Consider the following 18563-nt stretch of genomic DNA (forward strand, 5'->3'; position numbering starts at 1 on the left):
CTGGCAAGCACGCTTGTCCCATGGCGCTGCGTGTGCGTACTTGTAAGATGTGTCTTGTCCGGGCAAAAACAAGCGTGCAGACCGCGCAGACTTGAAGGTACGCTTCCTACAATGCGCGCGGAAGCATTCATCGGCATCGAAACTTGATACAGATATATCACAAATAAAAGTTCGTAAAGAATTCCCATTTTTCTTTCTCCTCCACGTCTACTGATTCGAAAGGCTGTGTTCTAACAACTTCGTGGTTGTTATAATTTATTTATTTATTTATTTATTTATTTATTTATTTATTTATTTATTTATTTATTTATTTATTTATTACCTCAAAAGCCCCAGTGTGGGGTATTACATGAGGCATGGGTGACCACTTCAGTGGAATATGGACTCAATGGCAGCCTTGAAGTGATGTGGATTGGAGTGGTGCACGGGATCGGCGGAAAGGTCATTCCAGTCCTGGGCAGTCTTCACAAAGAGAGAAAGCAGGTGCGCAGTGGTCCGGGCATTCGTAGAATACACATATTTTTCATGACGTAATCGGCAAGACTGACGGTGTGCTGGTATGATGGCTGAAGTACTAGGAGCACAATAATAAAATTTGTGATAAAGACGCAGTATGAAAACGTGACGCCTTATATCTAGATTGGAAATTCCTGCTTTTAATTTTAGCTGAGAGACACTAGTGTGGCAAGAATAACCAGAATAAATATCGCGAGCTGCACGATTCTGAGCTGCTTCTAAAGTGTTAGAAAGAGCGGTTTGGTGTGGGTCCTAAACAGAGCATGCGTATTCAAGCTTATGTCACCTAGTCACCTGTTGTGCTGCTAAAAAAGAAGGATGGCTATGGTGCTTTTGCGTGGAATATCGGCGCTTTAACAGGGTTAGCAAAAAGGACGTGTATCCCCTACCTCTGATTGATGACGCCCTTGACTGCCTCCACGGTGCGCGCTATTTCTCCTCTATTGACCTTCGCTCCGGCTGTTGGCAGATTGCCGTGGACGATCTTGACCGCGAGAAGACTGCCTTTGTAACACCCGACGTTCTTTATCAATTCAAAGTGATGCCGTTCGGTCTATGTAACGCCCCTGCCACTTTTGAACGCATGATGGACTCCCTTCTTCACGGTTTCAAATGGTCCACGTGCCTGTGCTACCTGGACGACGTTATCGTATTCTCCCCAACGTTCGCTACGCACCTCGAGCGCCTCTCAGCAGTCCTGGACGTTTTTCGACCACTCCTGATGATAAAGGTTGCTGAAAAATGTGACATAACATCTCGCTTGTAACATATTTAGTATTTTTAAGACTTTGGAAATAATACCATCGATGCCAGGTGAAGACGACAGCTTTAAGTAATCAATGCATTTCCTGATTCCATCAAAACTGAAGGTGATTGTGGGCATTGTATGGTAACTTTCTGTGAACTTTCACTGTTATGTGAACACAATTCACTGATATGTGAACTGATCTCAGCAATGGCCACTTTCTATGAAATAAATAGTAGTTATTCGTTTTTCCAGCAGCTTTATGTGAAGGTTCTTGTAAACTATTGCGTCACACAAGCTTTTTATTAAGCTGCATGCCCATGCAAGGAGATACGGGACACGGAGCTTGTCACGCCTCTATCCGGCCATTTCGCGTGAGTGAAAAACCGTACTCCTGTGCTTAGAACTACCAGCTCGAATAAGACAACAAATGAGGCTTCCTCTTCTCTGCGCTGTAAGCTTTAGCCAAGTCGCCCGTTTTTCCCTCTTCTTCAGTGTATTCACACTCACCTGTACATGTGATAAGCGTCGGCCTATAACATTTGCTAGCGGTGCATGCGGCAAAGTCACACATTTACTTAAAGAGGTTGCAATACCTCTAAGATATTGCGGCATAGCATGAACCTAGTCTTTCGCTTCAGCTAGTAATTGTGGGCACTTAAGTTGGTGGCTCTAAAAACATAGCATCAAAAGGTGAAAGTGTTAATTGTCAGTTAAGTTATTTAGGGGTAGCACTATCATTTGTGTTGACGTCATATCACTAGAAAAATCTACAGGTGTTGCCAAGTCTTTTTTGGCGATAATAAAACTGAATACCAGTTATTCGTTTCATTGTTGAGAAAACAGTATCCTATTAGCGGCGAGAATTAGGAGTGGCGCCCTCTCGCGTGTGACGTCACGGCCAGGACGCCGCTCGCTCCGTCTTGCTCGGCGGCCGCGCGCGCTCGTTTCCTTCGTGTATGCTTGAGGTATAGGTGGCTCGAGCCGCACTTATTGAAGGGTATGTGGGCTTCTTTCTGCTGCCATGCCTGAACCACAGTTGCTTCTTCTAAAGCATGTGAGTCAATAAAATTTCGGGCTTGGATATCGCAAGCTATGTAGCGTTGGACGGGGCTACTGGTTTTACAATGCATATATGCGCCGTCTCTATCCATAAATTTTGCGTAAAAAGAATGTCTGGAAATTGAATACGCGAAGTTGTGTACGATGCTTGGCTAAACACTTAATATTCCGTTAGTATTTAGCTATGAGAGACATTGCATTTTACATGAAAGAAACTTCTTGGTAATTGGCGTCAGGATGTTATCCATGTTAGAAAGACATTGCCCAGCGAAGCTGTCATCATGATTCTTATTACTCTGGGGAGTTGTTCTAGCCGAATATGGCCATTTAATAATGCGTAAAAGAAATAGTTAGGCGCCCATTTTTTACGAAAAAGTTTGCTGCTAGTTTCACCCCTCCCTGAAACAGGCCTCCAAAAAACGAAACCCTCATGGCTGCTAACACGGCGGCGTGTCACGTAGAGTATTTACATAGTTAATTCACAAATACCGTAGTAGCAATCACCTGAAAGAAAATTTTCGTTGTTAAAATTGAGATCCAATCAATTGCAAGCGATGAAATATTTCATAGTGGCGCTCAGTAGCCTTTATCGACAATATGGCAAACCCATCACGCAACGGTAGCACGAAAAGGTAGCAAGCAACTGTCAGTATGGCGAGGCACGCTTTGTTCGTGAAAATCATCAGTTCACTACAATTTCGAATTGAAACCATAAAGCATTTTTACAGCTCCAATCGGAATGGCTAAAATATTCGAGCTACTACAGCGCATGTTTCACCCCTCCTCAGCTACAGCGCAGCTTAGATTGCCTAAAAAAGGAAAATTCAAGCACTTTCTGTCTCACCATGTTTTGATCCAGCGTTGTTTAATTATGCAAACGGAGAACTATTCGCTTGTTCGGTACATAATAGAGGACCTCGCCCAACTGCAGGCAAAATAAAGTTTGCTCCAATCCAATCGCAAACATTCATAAAGAAAACACCACAAGACTTACATATATATTCACTTGATTTTTGACCCTTCACAGGGGAATTATATCTTCAATATGTCCCATACTACTAATGATTGACGCTTTGACTTCTTTCTGGCTGCAGCCATACGGCCCAAAAGGCAAATTTCTCTAAAAAATTTGGGCCGAGCAGCCTGTGTCAGTTCACCAAACAAATTCGTCACGTATATTCCTCAAGGAACAAGCACCAGTAAATTTCTCAAGCGAGTTGAACGTGTAGCACAGAAAAGGGAATATATATTGGTACATTACATTTTGTATTCTGTAAATAGACGTAAGCCTTCATTAGCTTTGCTTCAAATTACCGCCGCTTAAAATAAACATGTGGAGAAGCACCTAATTTTAATAAGCAGTCAAAGAAGCAAGTTGTGCTTGTAGAACCTAACTGCAGTATTAGTTAAGTCCTTGTGTTACTGCCGAGCGCTTCTCTGAAGAAAGTCAAAAATTCGCCATGAACTACTCGTCGTGAACAAACCAGTTTTAGCGGATTGTAACTGTTGTAGAAGTCATATATAGCCAGCGTCTGTGACATACTCGTTGCACCGCGGCAGGTATGGTATCATAACTGGATTCTTATTTTCTATAAGTTAGCAGTTGTCGATTGAAAAACCCGCAATGAGCTGTTCTGCGCTCCTTCGGCTGGCACTGTAGCGTTGCCTTCGAGAGCTGCATTGTCGTCTAAGAAATAAGCTCTTTGAATAAACTTTCGCGAATGAAGACGTCGTAAAAATATATACTTGAGACGGCCGCCATAAGTACACAAGCAGAGAGAACGAGGGCGAGCAAACGAAAACACCGCAGAACGCGCCCGGACACCGCCCGAACTGTAGCAGACGACAGGCGCGAGTCCTTGCCCTGACGTCACGCGAGCGGCGCTCGCAGCGCCCCTGTAGTTCGTTCTCGGGTCTAATAAGTAAGGGCTGCCAAATAATATTCAGAGAACACAGCTTATTTATGAAGAAACTTTAATGTCGTCAAACTTCTTAGTCTAAGTCAAGGTGAATTAATTTTTATTTTTTGTTTCATATTTGATGCATCGAATGTCTGAAAGAGTGTGTTTTTGAATCATGCTGAATGCCTGTAGCGTAGTGCTTGTATATCGATACTGTTTCTTAAAAAGGCGGAAAACGCTACGCTCTGGCATACGCAGCGTGTAATACTGGCAACAAACGCACCTCCTTTCAGCAATGGCATGGCTGTCACGCTGTATGAATGCTCCACACTTTGGCAGGAGAAATAATAAAATTATTTTCCTCTGCAGTGCTGATGCGGCATCTGCTTTCATTCCTGTAGAGATACCATGCAGAAGATTCGCAATGTGTCACACATTATGTAGATTCACGATTCTTGTGCATCTACGAACCAAATATTTGCCAAATATTTTCAAAACATCAAGAAGTGCTCAACCATAAATCCAAATTTTGCGAACGCGTGAAGGTTAATGCATGCTGCAGTCATTCCCAAGTGATTAATTGGAAAGCTTTAGCAGTAGAGCAGAAACCTTCAAATTCATTGAACATTTATTAAAAAAGGTGAAAAGTGTGACATAAGTTATAGGAGCCTAGTATCTTTCGGACCAGTTGGTTCATGGTGAAAAAAATGCGTACTCCGAAATATTGTCCCCTTACAGTGCAAGTGCTACTGTACCGGGAAGCTATACAAATAAAATGGATTTTCTACAGGCATGCAAGCACAACTACGGAAGTTCTCCCTCGTCTCCAAGCCACTAGATAGATAGATAGATAGATAGATAGATAGATAGATAGATAGATAGATAGATAGATAGATAGATAGATAGATAGATAGATAGATAGATAGATAGATAGATAGATAGATAGATAGATAGATAGATAGATAGATAGATAGATAGATAGATAGATAGATAGATAGATAGATAGATAGATAAAACTTTGTTAAAAGAATAATCAGAAGAATCGCTAATGGTCGGGGCCCCTAGTCCAGGGCTCCGCCGGCTCTTGCCATTTTCTCAGCTTTCTGTATCAACGTGAGCTGGTCGCCGAGGGCCGAGTTGGAGAGCAGTGCCTCCCATTGCTCCCTCGGGGTGTTTATGTTTGGGCATTCTATATTGTGTAGCGTGCACTCCCAAGTAATGTCGTATGGGGTTGGTGTGACCCCGCACCACGGGCATTCGTTCGTGTAGGCTGTGAGGTGAATGCGATGTAATATGTGTGGTTCGTGTGCCCGTCTCGAGCCTGCGCTAGGCAGCGGCATCCTCTGTCTTTAGATTTCGATGGGGTGAATATCGCAAGCGACGCCTTCCATGGTAGTTCACGGTAGCTGAATACTCGAGGTCGAAAGGGCCCGGGCTTCTGCAGCCGGCGTGATGAGTGTTCGGCTATGCACGAATCCTCGACCTGCTCTGTCGGCCTGCAGGTTGCCCTTCATGTCAGTGTGTCCCGGTGTCCAGATTATGGTTTGCGTTGTAATGCCCTCAGGGCCATCTTTGAATACTTGGGCTAGGACTTCTGCAGCTGGTCTTCCAATTCTTCCCAGTAGGAAGTTGCGGCAGGCCTGCTCGGAATCCGCTAGGATCGTCAGTGGTTTGTTTGTGTGCTGGCCTTCACGGATGGCTAACTGGAAGCTTCGTCACAAAAACTGCTGCTGCTTTCAATATATCAGGTGCTGTCAGTACGGAGCGTCCAAAGCTCAGAATTAGCTAGAGAATATTATGATGCAATAAGATACCACTACATGTCGATACCGAGAAAGTGCTCGCATTATCACTTCACAATACGGAGCTAGCTTTTGCGGCGCATCCACTCTGTGCTTCGGGCATAACACATTTAAGCCCCATAACTGTAGTGCGCCACTGCATAAAACTCCGCACAGCATACGTTGCGCATGTGAGCCATCGACACGCAAGTGTATTTATTCATACATTTACAAAAATATGGACGCGGCACGTACCCAGTAAGGGGGGTGGACGAACCCGCTCCTGCCCCGAAATTAAGCTGCATACCCCCCTCCCCGCCCACGCCAGCACTCATCACACACATTCCTAAAGCGTTGAGAAATCGTAGTCGCCCGTTAACATTCTGCTATGTTTTACAGTGAAAGCTGTATATTACTAACCTTCCGTAGTTTCTTCGGCGTCCGTCAACATAAAAAATCATCGTGTTGGCCGATCCTGGTGATAGTGCAGAAAGGATCCCAGTTCAATGGCCCATACCTCTGTTGGCTCGGGTATTTGTAACGCGCGCGTCCGGGATCTTCAGGATGGGCCCACTTATAGGGAGTGCTTAACGGCTGCTTCACCTCCGCCGCTGGTCTGTCCGGCATTGCACTACTTTCGGGATACACCCACGCACGGGGAGCACTTAACGCCTGCTTCATCTCCGCCGCGGTAAGGCCCGGCATTGGAGAACCTTCGGGATGTACCCACGTATGCGAAGCGTTTAACGTCTGCTATACCTCCACCGCGGGTGGGCCCTGCATTCCACTGCCTTCGGATACACCTACGTATGGGGATCGCTTTATGTCTGCGTCACATCCGCCGCGGTTGTGCCCGGTATTGCACTATCTTCGGGGTCGGCCCACGTATTGGGAGCGCCTAACGCCTGCTTCACCTCTGCCGCCGGTCGACACGGCATTGCAGTATCCCACGTATCGGGAACGCTTAACCCCTGCATCACCTCCGCCGCGGGTCGGCCCGGCATTTCACTGGCTTCGGCATGCACCCACGTATGGGGATCGGTTAACGCCTGTTTCATATCCGCTGTGTGTGCACCCGGTATTGCACTCGGGGTCGGCCCACGTATGGGGAGCGCCTAACGCATGCTTCACCTCCGCCGCGGGTAGACCCGGCATTGCAGTACCATCGTCATGCTCCCACGTATCGGGAACGCTTAACGCCTGCATCACCTCCATCGTGGGCAGGACTGGTATTGCACTATCTTCGGGGCCGGCCCACGTAGGGGGAGCGCTTAACGCCCGCTTCAACTCCGCCGCGGCACGACCCGGCATTGCCGTACCTTCGGCATGTACACACGTACAGGAGAACGCTTAACGCCTCCTTCACGTCCATCGCGGGCGGGCCCAGTATTGCACTATACTAAGGGTCAGCCCACATGTGGGGAGTGCTTAACGCCTCCTTCACCTCTGCCGTGCGTCCGCCCGGCATCGCAGCACCTTCGGGATGCCCCCACGTATGGGGAGTGCTTACCGCCTGCTTCACCTCCACCGTGGGTGGGCCTGGTATTGCACTGTTTTTGGGGTGCACTGACATGTGGGGAGCGCGTAACGCCCGCTTCACGTCCGTCGCGGGTCAGCCCGGCACTGTACTATCTCCTGGATGCACCCACGTATGGGAAGCGATTAACTCCTGTTTCACGTCCACCGCGGCTGGGCCCGGTATTTCACTACCGTCGCGATCGGCCCACGTAGGGGGAGTGCGTAAGGCGTGCTTCACCGCTGCCGCTGGTCGGCGCGATATTGCACTATCTTCTTGCTCATCGCGTGGTGGAGGTGACGTTCTTTGCTTTTCCCATGAGAGCTTTGACTGTCGTCAACTTTCGCTGCTATTCCATCTTCGCAGTGTGGAATGGTCGTCAATTTTTTTTTCACTCCCTTTGGATGGCAGTAGTTATCGACATCTCCTAGGCTGTGAAGGCCAGTTTTCTCATCGATATATTGCCCGCCCTATTAAGTCGAGCTGTGTTCTGTTGCCACCATCTATTCAAAGACCACGCATTGCACTATTGCTTCGTTAGTTCAACCTCGTTTGTTTAGACTGATCCAGGGACCAGGAATGGAATTCGTTTCGTTGTCAGCTGGTCTGTACATTCTCGTAGAATGAGTTGTGGCCTTAGAAAACACCAGTTTTGTTTAACTTTTCCTTTTGCTTCATTATTTCCTCGAATGACGGCTCGCCGCGACGCTGGCATATCCTCGGAACAATATAACACCGATGCGGGTTAGATAAGGTGGGAAATAAGATATAGCGAAACAGCGTCCATCATGACATGCTGCAATAACCGTTAAATCATTGAGCAACATGACTGTGACCCATCGCTTCGTCTGGATTTTCCCTAATTGTACAGCACTTTTTGTGCAATATTGGCAACTGGAAACAATAGTCGCAAGGAGTTGAGGAATTAATCAATCTACTAAGGGAGAGAGCCCAGGCAACAGCCAAACATGAAGGCTAAGCGAAACGAAACACATTGGGCCTTTGTTTGTGAAAATATTTACGGATGAATATCTCTCTGTTTAAAAATGAAGTAGAGAAAACGTCTCTAAAAGTGGACAATATTTCCGTGTGTTTTGAATGAGGCTGCTACAGTCATCAGTCGAGCCGCCTGACGTATCCGCTTCACTGCTGTACTCATATGGTTGTTTTTACAACCTTCCATGGTTTGCACAGTACGTCTAGAACCGCAGTGTTCTGCGCTCTAACCTGTCGTACGGGACTGGTGACCACGCATCGTTACGCAACTTCCCAAATTACAACACTAGTCGGTTTTCGCACTTAACTTGGTAGAGGAGTAAGCAAGGGATCAGAAAGAACTGTGATTATTCTCCAAATAAATATTTCTGTATCATTCTTCCAGAGTTCATTAAAAACGATGCTAGAAATCATTATTTTTACACTTTCACTTGTGTACTTGTTCTTGGCAGTGTTCTTCCTGCGCGTCTTGCATGCGCGAGTGCATTTGATGTGGTTCCTTGTTAGCAAAGTGAAGGAGATGTGCATATCACAGGCGTACCTGTGAGATAAACTTTATTTCAATCCTCTTTCGCGGGTGTAGGCATCTTTATGGCGAATGACGGGCATTACTCACTTTGTACTAGTAGAGGTACCTCCCCCCCCCCTCATATGCATAGAATAGTGACGTTGGGTTGGTCCTCACTCCCCCCCCCCCCCAGTAAGAAATCCTGGCACGTGCATGATATGACCATTGCATGGCCACTTCATTTTCACCCTGGGCAACCCTGTTAATACAAGTTGGGCGTACTGTTCCTGGCTGTCCTCATGAAGGACACAGCGGCACTACCGTGGTTATCACACCGAAGTCTAGCCAGCTGCCCACCCATCACCGGCCTTACCACTTCAGTTGCGTAATTCAGCTCAGAATTCGGTAGTTTTGCACATTTACGCAACATTGCTTGTTTGTTTAGATTTTATTGTTTACTCCCAGCTTAGCCGCAGTGATGGTGCCTTGTTACGGAAGAAGTCGCGGAATCAAATCTCGACCGAGGCGGCTGCATTTCGAAGGTGCGAAATGCAAATACCCTCGCACGCGGTGCATTGGGTGCACGTTAAAAATCTCGAGGAGGTCACAATTTATCCAGACTCCTCCACTACTGTGAGCCTCATAAAGAATCTGGGAGTTTGCCATGTAACATAAAAATAATTTCTTAAATATACTTTTTAGTTTTCTTACGCTCTTTATAACCATCTGTTGTCTTGGCGTACAGATTTGGGCAAGATTTTGCGCTACCAACTATTGCAGAAATACAATGCACAGTCATACCGTTGCACCGGCAAAAGCTCTATGGTCATTAAATTCCGGAGAGACAAATTTTAAAGTGAGCAAATACATCTACGTAATAAAGAATTCCGTTCCCGAAAATCAAGCTGCCGAATACGCGAAACATCACAGAAATCATTCAGCTGGTAATGGTTGTTGCTCAATGATACATCTAGTAAATCTAAAGCATTTATTTAGTTTCATCTAGTGTAGGCATCTCACCCTGGATGTTAAAAATTAGTTTGTATAATTTCTATTGTTACTTTATCGCTGCTATAGATTTGGCCTTCTTCGTAACAAAGATTGTGGCTCCATTATCTGTATTTATTATATAATTTACCTGCAATATTGCTGGTGGATAGCTATTTGTTCTGCCATCTTAAGTTTTGTCAACCGTACATTGCAGTTTTCGGGGTCAGCGCACTCCTTTATTCGCCGTCTTACGACATACATCGTGCTACATTACAAATACAACTCCGTGCATGATAACACAGATGAAGACACTTGCTGTGAATTTCTGTTTAAAGCATACAAGACGTACAAACAAAACAAAACCAACAACAAACATAGCACGAAACAAAGAAAGCCTTGTGGAAAGCGGCCACATTTTCGTTTTGCAAGTAAATGCAAGTCTTCTTTGAAAGTAGGTCAAAGTAGATCAAATTATTTAGTAGTTGCTAGTTAGGTTCCTTGCTCGTTCATTGTGGGAAGGCGAATGGAAGCGTCCGTGCTCTAGAGCAAGTGGGTGATGGGAATGAAACGCACGGAGGAGGAGGGTAGCTATCTCTCGCTGGTTCGTCGCACGTCCTGCCGGCCGCACGGCTGTAGTGAATGATCCCGGCTGTGGTCAGCTCATCGAGCACAATGCCGCGTGGGAAAATCCATAGGAGATCATCGCAGGCAATGGCGAGCGTTCCACTGAACTCTGATGGTGTTGACGCCACAGCAAGGACATCCACAAGTGGAACACTTCGCTGTTCCCGGCTGCCTTGATGAAACTTCGGGAAGGCGGGGGTGGGCACCGAGGGCATGAAGCCATGGTCTCAGTGAACCAAGTTGCCGGGATGGGCGGCAAGGGAGAGTTGGTGGTGGGGAAGGGGGAGGGGCTGTTGCTTGCTCGCTCGTTCTTGCGCTTCTTCGCGCTATTGGTTTCCATTGACAATCATTATCTATGGTTTGCGCATAATATTTTTAAACAAGGTGGTTCGCATTTGGTTTTCAGTAGCGACTGAGCACAGAGAAATGGTGTTGTCTCTGTCAACACAATTTAATGCACCTGTTCTAAATACTTGAACATCCGTGTCAGTTCATTCCACTTACTCTTGGAAAATAACGCCCTTTGAGTGTATATGATAGTAGGAACATTGACGTACGGCAGGAAACATTGACGTACGGCAGGAAACATTGTCATAAAGTAAATCATTGTCTTAATAGCCGTTTTCGACGAACTTTTGGTTATATACCAGGGCATGTGCCAGCCGTAGAGACTCGTGATTATTACTGAAAAGTTCAACGACGTTTCTGCAATAAAAATAAATATTAATTTTAAATTGTTACAAGAAAAAAATTGCCATCGTTTGTCGCCGGTAGTCAGGTAGTATAAATGGTCGAACTTTAGGCTCTTTGCCGTCTTGTCTTAACCAAGGACAAGAGACGGCACTGCACTGACAAGGCACTATCCTAGGGAGATACATGTACGTATTGAAAATACTTGACTGTTTTGTTTTCTTATGCAGCAGAAATTAACTACTTTTTTCATGTCCAATACACCATTTGTAGATAGGAGATACGCACCACTGTCATAGCATAATTGTGGATATGCGACTGTACAAAGTAAAGTTATTACAGACAAAAATTTTTGAATACTAAAAATAATATTGCAAAAAATTAAAACTTTAGTAGTGGCATAAGCGTCACAAAAAAAACACTGTCACTGAAAGCAATAATGAAAGCAGCTTTTTCGCTTTTACCTGCCTAAATATGACACTGCAACGCGTCGGCAAAGGAATGAAAAATATGTAGTGTAAATTTTACTGCTCATAAATACACACTTTCAGCGCATGCACGCATGTTTCACGTCTGCTAGTAACAGTGTCGCTAGGTGACAAGGTCTTGGTGGCCATTCACGTAGGCGTTCTGGGAACGAAACGTACTGATACTACTAACAGCGTTATGTGGGAGGCTTTGGTAAAGACCAGTAACATGTCCGCTCCTGAAGATATATATATATACATACATATATATATATATATATACGACGAAGCCCCATGCACAAATGTATGTACCGATGTTTACACGGAGAAAAGTTGGTGGTGATTGTGCAGGCTGGTACAGCAGTCCCAGCTCCATAAGACAGCCTATCGCTTCCTCTTCGTCTCCAGCTTGCGGGCACGGTCCTGTCGAAATGCGCCATAACATAACCTACGCGGGTTGGATCGCCGTCCCGGTGCTTGTTCTAATGATGGTAAACTAGTTGAACAGTACGGTTTTACACGCGAAACGTATAAAATGTCAGTTTCGGAGCTGGCACAGCTGAGACGAGGACGCAATGTCTTCAAGATAGGCGATTTCGTAATTTCAGTCATATAATCGCCGCAATACACGGTGGTACCGGTATTGCGTGACAACAGTTTTTCTGACAGGCCCACATGGTGACTTGCAGTCCACAGAAGAACGAGATATCCTGGAGAGAACTGAAGGTTCCGGTGGCGGCAGTTATAGCGAGTTCGTTGTGACGCCTGAGCTTCTGCATGTTGATCATAGGCAATTTGGCAAGCCGTCCTATTCCTATTGGCGTATTCCAGAGTAGGTCGCGACACTAAAGGTAGCAAGGTGTGAAAAGGCAGAGTGGTATGCAACCAAACACGAGGTAGAAATGCACGAAACTCGTTCTAAGATGACGCGACGAATTGTACACAAATTTCACGTAGAAAAAAGTGCTGTCGCAATCTCAATGGTCTGCTGAAACGTACGCAGACCTGATCTCTGTAAGGTTCCGTCGTTCAGCCAGTTCGTTCGTTTGTGAAGATAGGCGGTCGCGAGCTCGTATTTGGTCGAGCTGGAACGAAGTACGTATTCGACAACTTGAGACAAGAAGTAACAGCCACGATCTGTCAATAGCTGGCTTGCCACGCCATTGTAAAGAATCGAGTCTTGAATTAAGAAGTCTACTACATCTATAGCACAGCTTGTGGGCAGGGAACGTATAGTGGCATAGTGCATCGTATATTCTGTGGCAACGGCTATCTATTTGTTCCTTTTTATGGATGTGGGGTAGGGACCAAGATGGTCCATGCCGACACGGAAGAAACGCTCTGTGGGCACATCTATTCGATGAAGGCGTCTAGCAGGTTGCGCACATGCTTTCTTTCGATGTTGGCAGGGGCCGTATGCCGCGACGTGACGTCACTCCGAGCGGTAAAGATCTGGCCAGAAGAAGCGACCTCGAACTCTGTCGTCAGTGCGGGAGGTGCCAGCGTGGCTGGCAGAAGATGCGTCGTGGATCTCATCTATAACAGTGAAACGGAGATGACGAGGGCGAACTAGCCGTGAATCTGCGCTATCAAAGCTGATGTTGCGTCGATAAACAATGTCGCCATGGTGCACAAACATTCTGGTCTAGCGATCTCATTGTCCTTAAGTCAAGCGCTCAATGATCGACCAGGAATAGTCTTCCTTTCGCCGCTCAGTAACAATATCTCGAAGGCAAAATATGGCAAGAATGCAAGTCTCGGTATTCTGTTCGTCATTTTCAGGAGGACTGACGGGAGGATTAGACAGGTAGTCGGCGTGCAGATGTTAGCGGCCGGACGAATCGCAGTGAAAGAATACCCCTGAAATCTGAGTTCCCAACGACAATATCCTCCAGTCGGGTCTTTCAGTCACGATATCCACTACTGGGCGTGGTGGTCAGTCATAGAAAATCGGCGGCCAAACAGGTAACGGAGAAATTTAGCCACTGCTCGCACCAGAGCGAGGCACTCACGCTCCGTGATAAAAAATTCCGCTCTAAGGGGACAGGGGGCGACTGGCTTAGGCGATGACACGCTCAACTGCATTTTGTTGTTAGGCGAGGACAGAACCTGTGCCATGACCAATGGCGTCTGTCCTAACTTCAGTCGGTGCAGATGGATGAAAGTGGCCTAATATTGGAGGCCTTGTCAACAAGCGGATGAGGGTGTAGAAGGTGTCAGCTTGTTCACGGCCCCAAAAGAACGCTTTGTCCTTCTTGAGAAGGTCAGTCAGGTCCTGGGTGATTTCCGCAAACTTTTTAAGAATTAAACCGACGAGAGTCGGAGCAAAGCCACACAAAGTTGCGCACATCTTTCGCTGAGCAGAGTAGAGGAAAGTTCTTAACCGCGTGAATCCTATCAGGATTATGATGTATACCGGCAGCACTGACTAGTCGGCAAAAAACTTTGACTTCGTGGTTTCCAAATTGACCCTAACAGTTCAGTTAAAGGCCAGCCTCCCTAAAGACTTCAAGAATGCTGGCCAAGTGACTGAGCTGACTGTCAAACGTATGTGAAAATAGGACATTGTCCATAAAACATAAGCAGGTGGACCACTTACAGTCGCAAAGGAGAGTCCACCATTATTTCGAAAGTAGCTAGGGTATCACAAAGTCCGAAAGGCATCTCCTTAAAATGGTAAAGGCCGTCTGGTGTAGCAAAACCAGTCTTCTCACGGTCCAGTTCATCAGCCGAAATCTGACAATAACCTCATCGGAGGTCGATGGAAGTAAAGCATTTCGATACGTGGGGGCATTCGAGAGTATCTTTTATCTGTGGGAGAGAGTGCACATCCTTTTTCGTTATCTGATTCAATCGATGGTAGTCGGCACAAAATCGCCGCTCCTATGCTTCTTTTATGACCAAGACATCCGGCGATGCCCTGAAGTGGGCCAAATTGCTCATTTAGTCAGAATCTTGTCTATTTCAGCTTATCTTGTCTGCTTATCTAATCGTGTCTTGTCCACTTCAGCTTATCCTGTTATGATCTTGTGTACACGCTATAAGATCGTCGGCGGATAGGACTAGTATCAGCGGTGCTCATCTTATGGGTCACAATAGGAGTCTGTCCCAGAGGGTGATCCTCAAAGTCAAAGGCGTCGCGATAAGACACCATGACGCGACAGAAATGCCTCAGCCGGTCCGGGAAGCAGGTCTTGAGCAATAAACTTCGAAAATATGCCGAGATCAATCAATCAGTCTTTGTTTCGGACATAAATACAATGTAGTAGGTATGTCCCCGAGGCGTGGCAAAAGGAAACACGTATGTTTCCTGACAGGGCCTTCGCCTCGGGAGTGCACATCAGACAGCATTTGGACTAAATGAAATACAGTGCAATCATAATACCAAATAAGCAGAACAAAACATATTATAATAGATATTGATCACAAGGAAATGTACACTTGACATAAGTTATGATGAACTGAATAACATTCAAATAGTAACAACTCATACAAAGTAGTGCAATGCGATTGTGTCACTATAAATATGAATATAAAGGGATGAACGCACTACATATATGCACCACATACGACGATGAATTTCATTACCTATTCCACACAGGTCAAGCAGCAAATACAAACAGATAGGATCGAGTATTTTTCAGAATGGTTGTTTTATTTTCCTTTTGTAATGCCAAATAGTTTTACTGTTGAGAGCGTGATCAATTATAGAAGGCTGTCTGTTACAAAGGGATATCATTTTATTATGTTTTGTGTGGGCACCGTAGTTGGTCCGGGGTCTATGTCCCACAAAAATATTCGTACATAAATTATATACTACATCCGGCTTTAAGTATTTTTCGAAGAAAAGCGCGTAAAAGTGTGTGCAAAGTGTGAATTCCTAGGAATAAAGTGTAAAGCTCGGCGTAAGGTAATATTTTTGGAATCTGGAATATGCAGCTGTCTGGTACAGATGTTGAAAAACGTACTAAACGCAAAGCTCTTTTTTGGAGTGCGAAGAGCCGGTCCGAGTCCGTCTTGTTGCCTAATCCCCAAACTAAATGAGAGTACCGAAGGTGTGAATGAATTAGGGAAAAATACAATTGTTTCTTCAAACGCATCGGTATAAGATGTTTCAGCCGGTACATCAAGTCTATGGACCTACATACCTTCAAACGTACACGGTTTACATAATCGGACGAGCTTAAATCTGATTTGAAGCAAACCCCTAGGAATCGACAGCCATTTGTAAACATGATTTCCGAATTGTTGATGCGTAATTTGAGATTATGGTGTATAGGTTTATTTTTCAGAGCGAAAATCATATATTTTGTTTTGTTTACAATAAGTGATGTTTCATTATTATTCAGCCACACATATATCTCGCTAAGCCAGGCATTAGCTTGTGATTCCAGCAATGCAAGGTCAGGTCCGGAAAAGAAAACATTTGTATCGTCTTCATAAATAACAATATCTGGGGTTACCTGGTATATTTAAAATACCATTTATGTAGATAATAAAGTGTAAAGGACCAAGAATTGATCCCTGAGGAACACCATATTTTATATTGCCGGTCTCAGACAGAGTTTCGTGAAGTTGTGTGTACTGTTTTCTTCCACCCTAGTAATTTTCTACAAGTTTGCCAGACAGTCCCCGAATACCATATGTTTGTAGTTTTTTAGTAATTTTTCATGTTTAATGGAATCAAAAGCTTTTCGAAAATCAATAAAAATACCAAGAGTATGCAGCTTCTTTTCAAAGTTTGAAAGTATGTTATCCATAATATCTAATAGAGCTGTTTCAGTTCATTTCCTCGTTTGATATCCGTACTGCTGCTTACTAATTACGTTTTTACCCTTTAAAAAGCAGTCGATTCTTTTGTAATTTCCTCTCTCGACAATTTTAGAAAAAAGTGGTGACACAGAAATTGGTCTATAATTGTTAAAAACGTTTCTGTTAACACCTTTCAATATCACTGTAACACGTGCAAGTGACAATCTGTCGCGGAATATGCCACTAAGAAGCATTCTGTTACAAATATAGGTAAGTGGACTGACAATAAAACCAATATCGGCTTTGACCGGAATGGGACTAATGCCGTCGTCTCCAGGTGAACAATCATTTTTTAACGCTTTTATTAGATCTGTTTTTCCCCTGCAGATGTAGGCGTTAGAAACAACGAATCACTGTAAGTTGGAAAAATATACGAGTGAATAGACTTCGAAGACTGTACACATTCAGAGTTATTGATAGCACCGGCATCGAAGAAGTGCTTGTTAAACTGGTTGGCAAGCAATTGGCAAGAGCAAACAGTTCGATTGATGATTAACTCAGAAGGCAAAGATGCTCTTCTTCCGGCTACAATTTTTCTAACTTCTTGCCAAACCAATTTGGGGTTTCGCATTACTAATGAAAACTTGTTTTCGTAAAAATCAGCCCTTGCTTTCTTGAGGTCCATATTGAGCCTGTTGCGAATTTTTTTAAAATTCTGCGAGATGATCAAGATTTTTTATTTTTAGGAACCGAGGGAATAATCGATTTTTCTTGTTAATACCGGTTATACAAATCTTTGGTAACACATGCCTTTTTCGCTTTTCGGTGCTTTTCGACAAAAACGTGTGGAAATGCCTGGTCGAAATTATGGAGGATTTTTTCTAAGTACACATCATACGCCTTAGACGGATTCGCTTCTCTGTGCCCATCAGCCCAGTTAGTCTCAGCTGTGAAAGAACAAAATCTGGCCACGTTGAACTCATTCACGATTAATCGCTTATAATTGCTTTCCCTCAAATGCTTCTTCAGTGGAAATTGTGCAAAAAATGGAAAATGATCAATTTTTTTAGACATAAATACCCCGGACAAGATGTTGTCAGAGGGAAAACTTGTAAAACACAAGTCGATTAACGTTTCAGAATGCTCTGTAACTCCCGTGAGATAATGACTAACATTTTCACAACCGGATGAGAGTGTTAATTAAAGCAACTTCACCTGGTTAGGTTTATTTTTGATGAGATCAATATTTAGATCACCAAAGATTATTGTTTCACATTTATTCTTGCTTGCGCGTTCAAGAAAAGACTGCACGAATTCAAGAACTACGTCTGTTATGCTACTAGGGGGACGGTAGATTAGAAGTATCGCGACATTGTGGTGTAATATGGCGAGAGCCTCAAGATCTTCCTGCAAGACAGTATAATCAAACAAAACATCATACGATAGGCTTTTTTGACATATAAAGTAACTCCTCCTCAACGTTTATCTTCTCTGAACACAGAAATGTTCTCATAGCCCGGAGACCGCGTAACATCGGCATCGGAGGATTACCAAGTTTCGGAAAAAACAATAATGTCAAATGTGCAACTTATTCGCTGAAGATGGGCTTCAATTTCATGTACTTTGTTTAATAGACTTTGTGCATTGAGGTGATACAAAAGAAGTGCTTGTTCAGAAGAATTATTATTGCTGCTTATCAAGCTATTAAATGAACTCGGTGTAAAATAGGATCCCATGATAGTGACAGGTTGCAAACAATTGTACAAGCGGTGCGTGTACACTGACCCAACCATTTTTGCAAGGTAACTTTCACAAGAAATCCGTATGGCTCGCGTGCCTTGCTCTTTCTTTGCGAAAACCTTTCCCTGAGAACAAACAAAAGTGTAGTTCGATTCGCGTTCCTTAGCATTAGCAAGCCATAGAAGGCTCTTATTCATCGCAGTAGCGTCATCGAAAAAACGTAAAGTGCTTGCGCCTCCTCCAGTTTATCCCGTTTTGCCAGCCACGCTGCTTTC

General features: G+C 44.5%; 1 protein-coding gene across 7 annotated transcripts in view; it reads right to left on the reverse strand.

Annotated features, from left to right (window-relative positions):
• The window catches only part of LOC135912820 (retinol dehydrogenase 13-like), a 395668-nt gene that overhangs the window by 202981 nt on the left and 174124 nt on the right, over positions 1-18563 (reverse strand). Inside the window, exons 7-8 of one of the 7 annotated variants that reach the window (XR_010567788.1) lie at positions 4508-4619; positions 384-574 (exon numbers count right to left, since the gene is read on the reverse strand). The exons of 4 other annotated variants lie outside the window; for them this stretch is intronic. The gene's annotated coding sequence lies outside the window, so the exon portion shown is untranslated. Of the gene's footprint in view, positions 1-383; positions 575-4507; positions 4620-11224; positions 11345-18563 lie in introns of those variants that run through there. 2 more of the 7 variants (XR_010567790.1, XR_010567789.2) reach the window with 2 other exon arrangements.

The sequence above is a fragment of the Dermacentor albipictus genome, chromosome 8 (genome assembly GCF_038994185.2).
Source record: "Dermacentor albipictus isolate Rhodes 1998 colony chromosome 8, USDA_Dalb.pri_finalv2, whole genome shotgun sequence".
NCBI lineage: Eukaryota > Metazoa > Arthropoda > Arachnida > Ixodida > Ixodidae > Dermacentor > Dermacentor albipictus.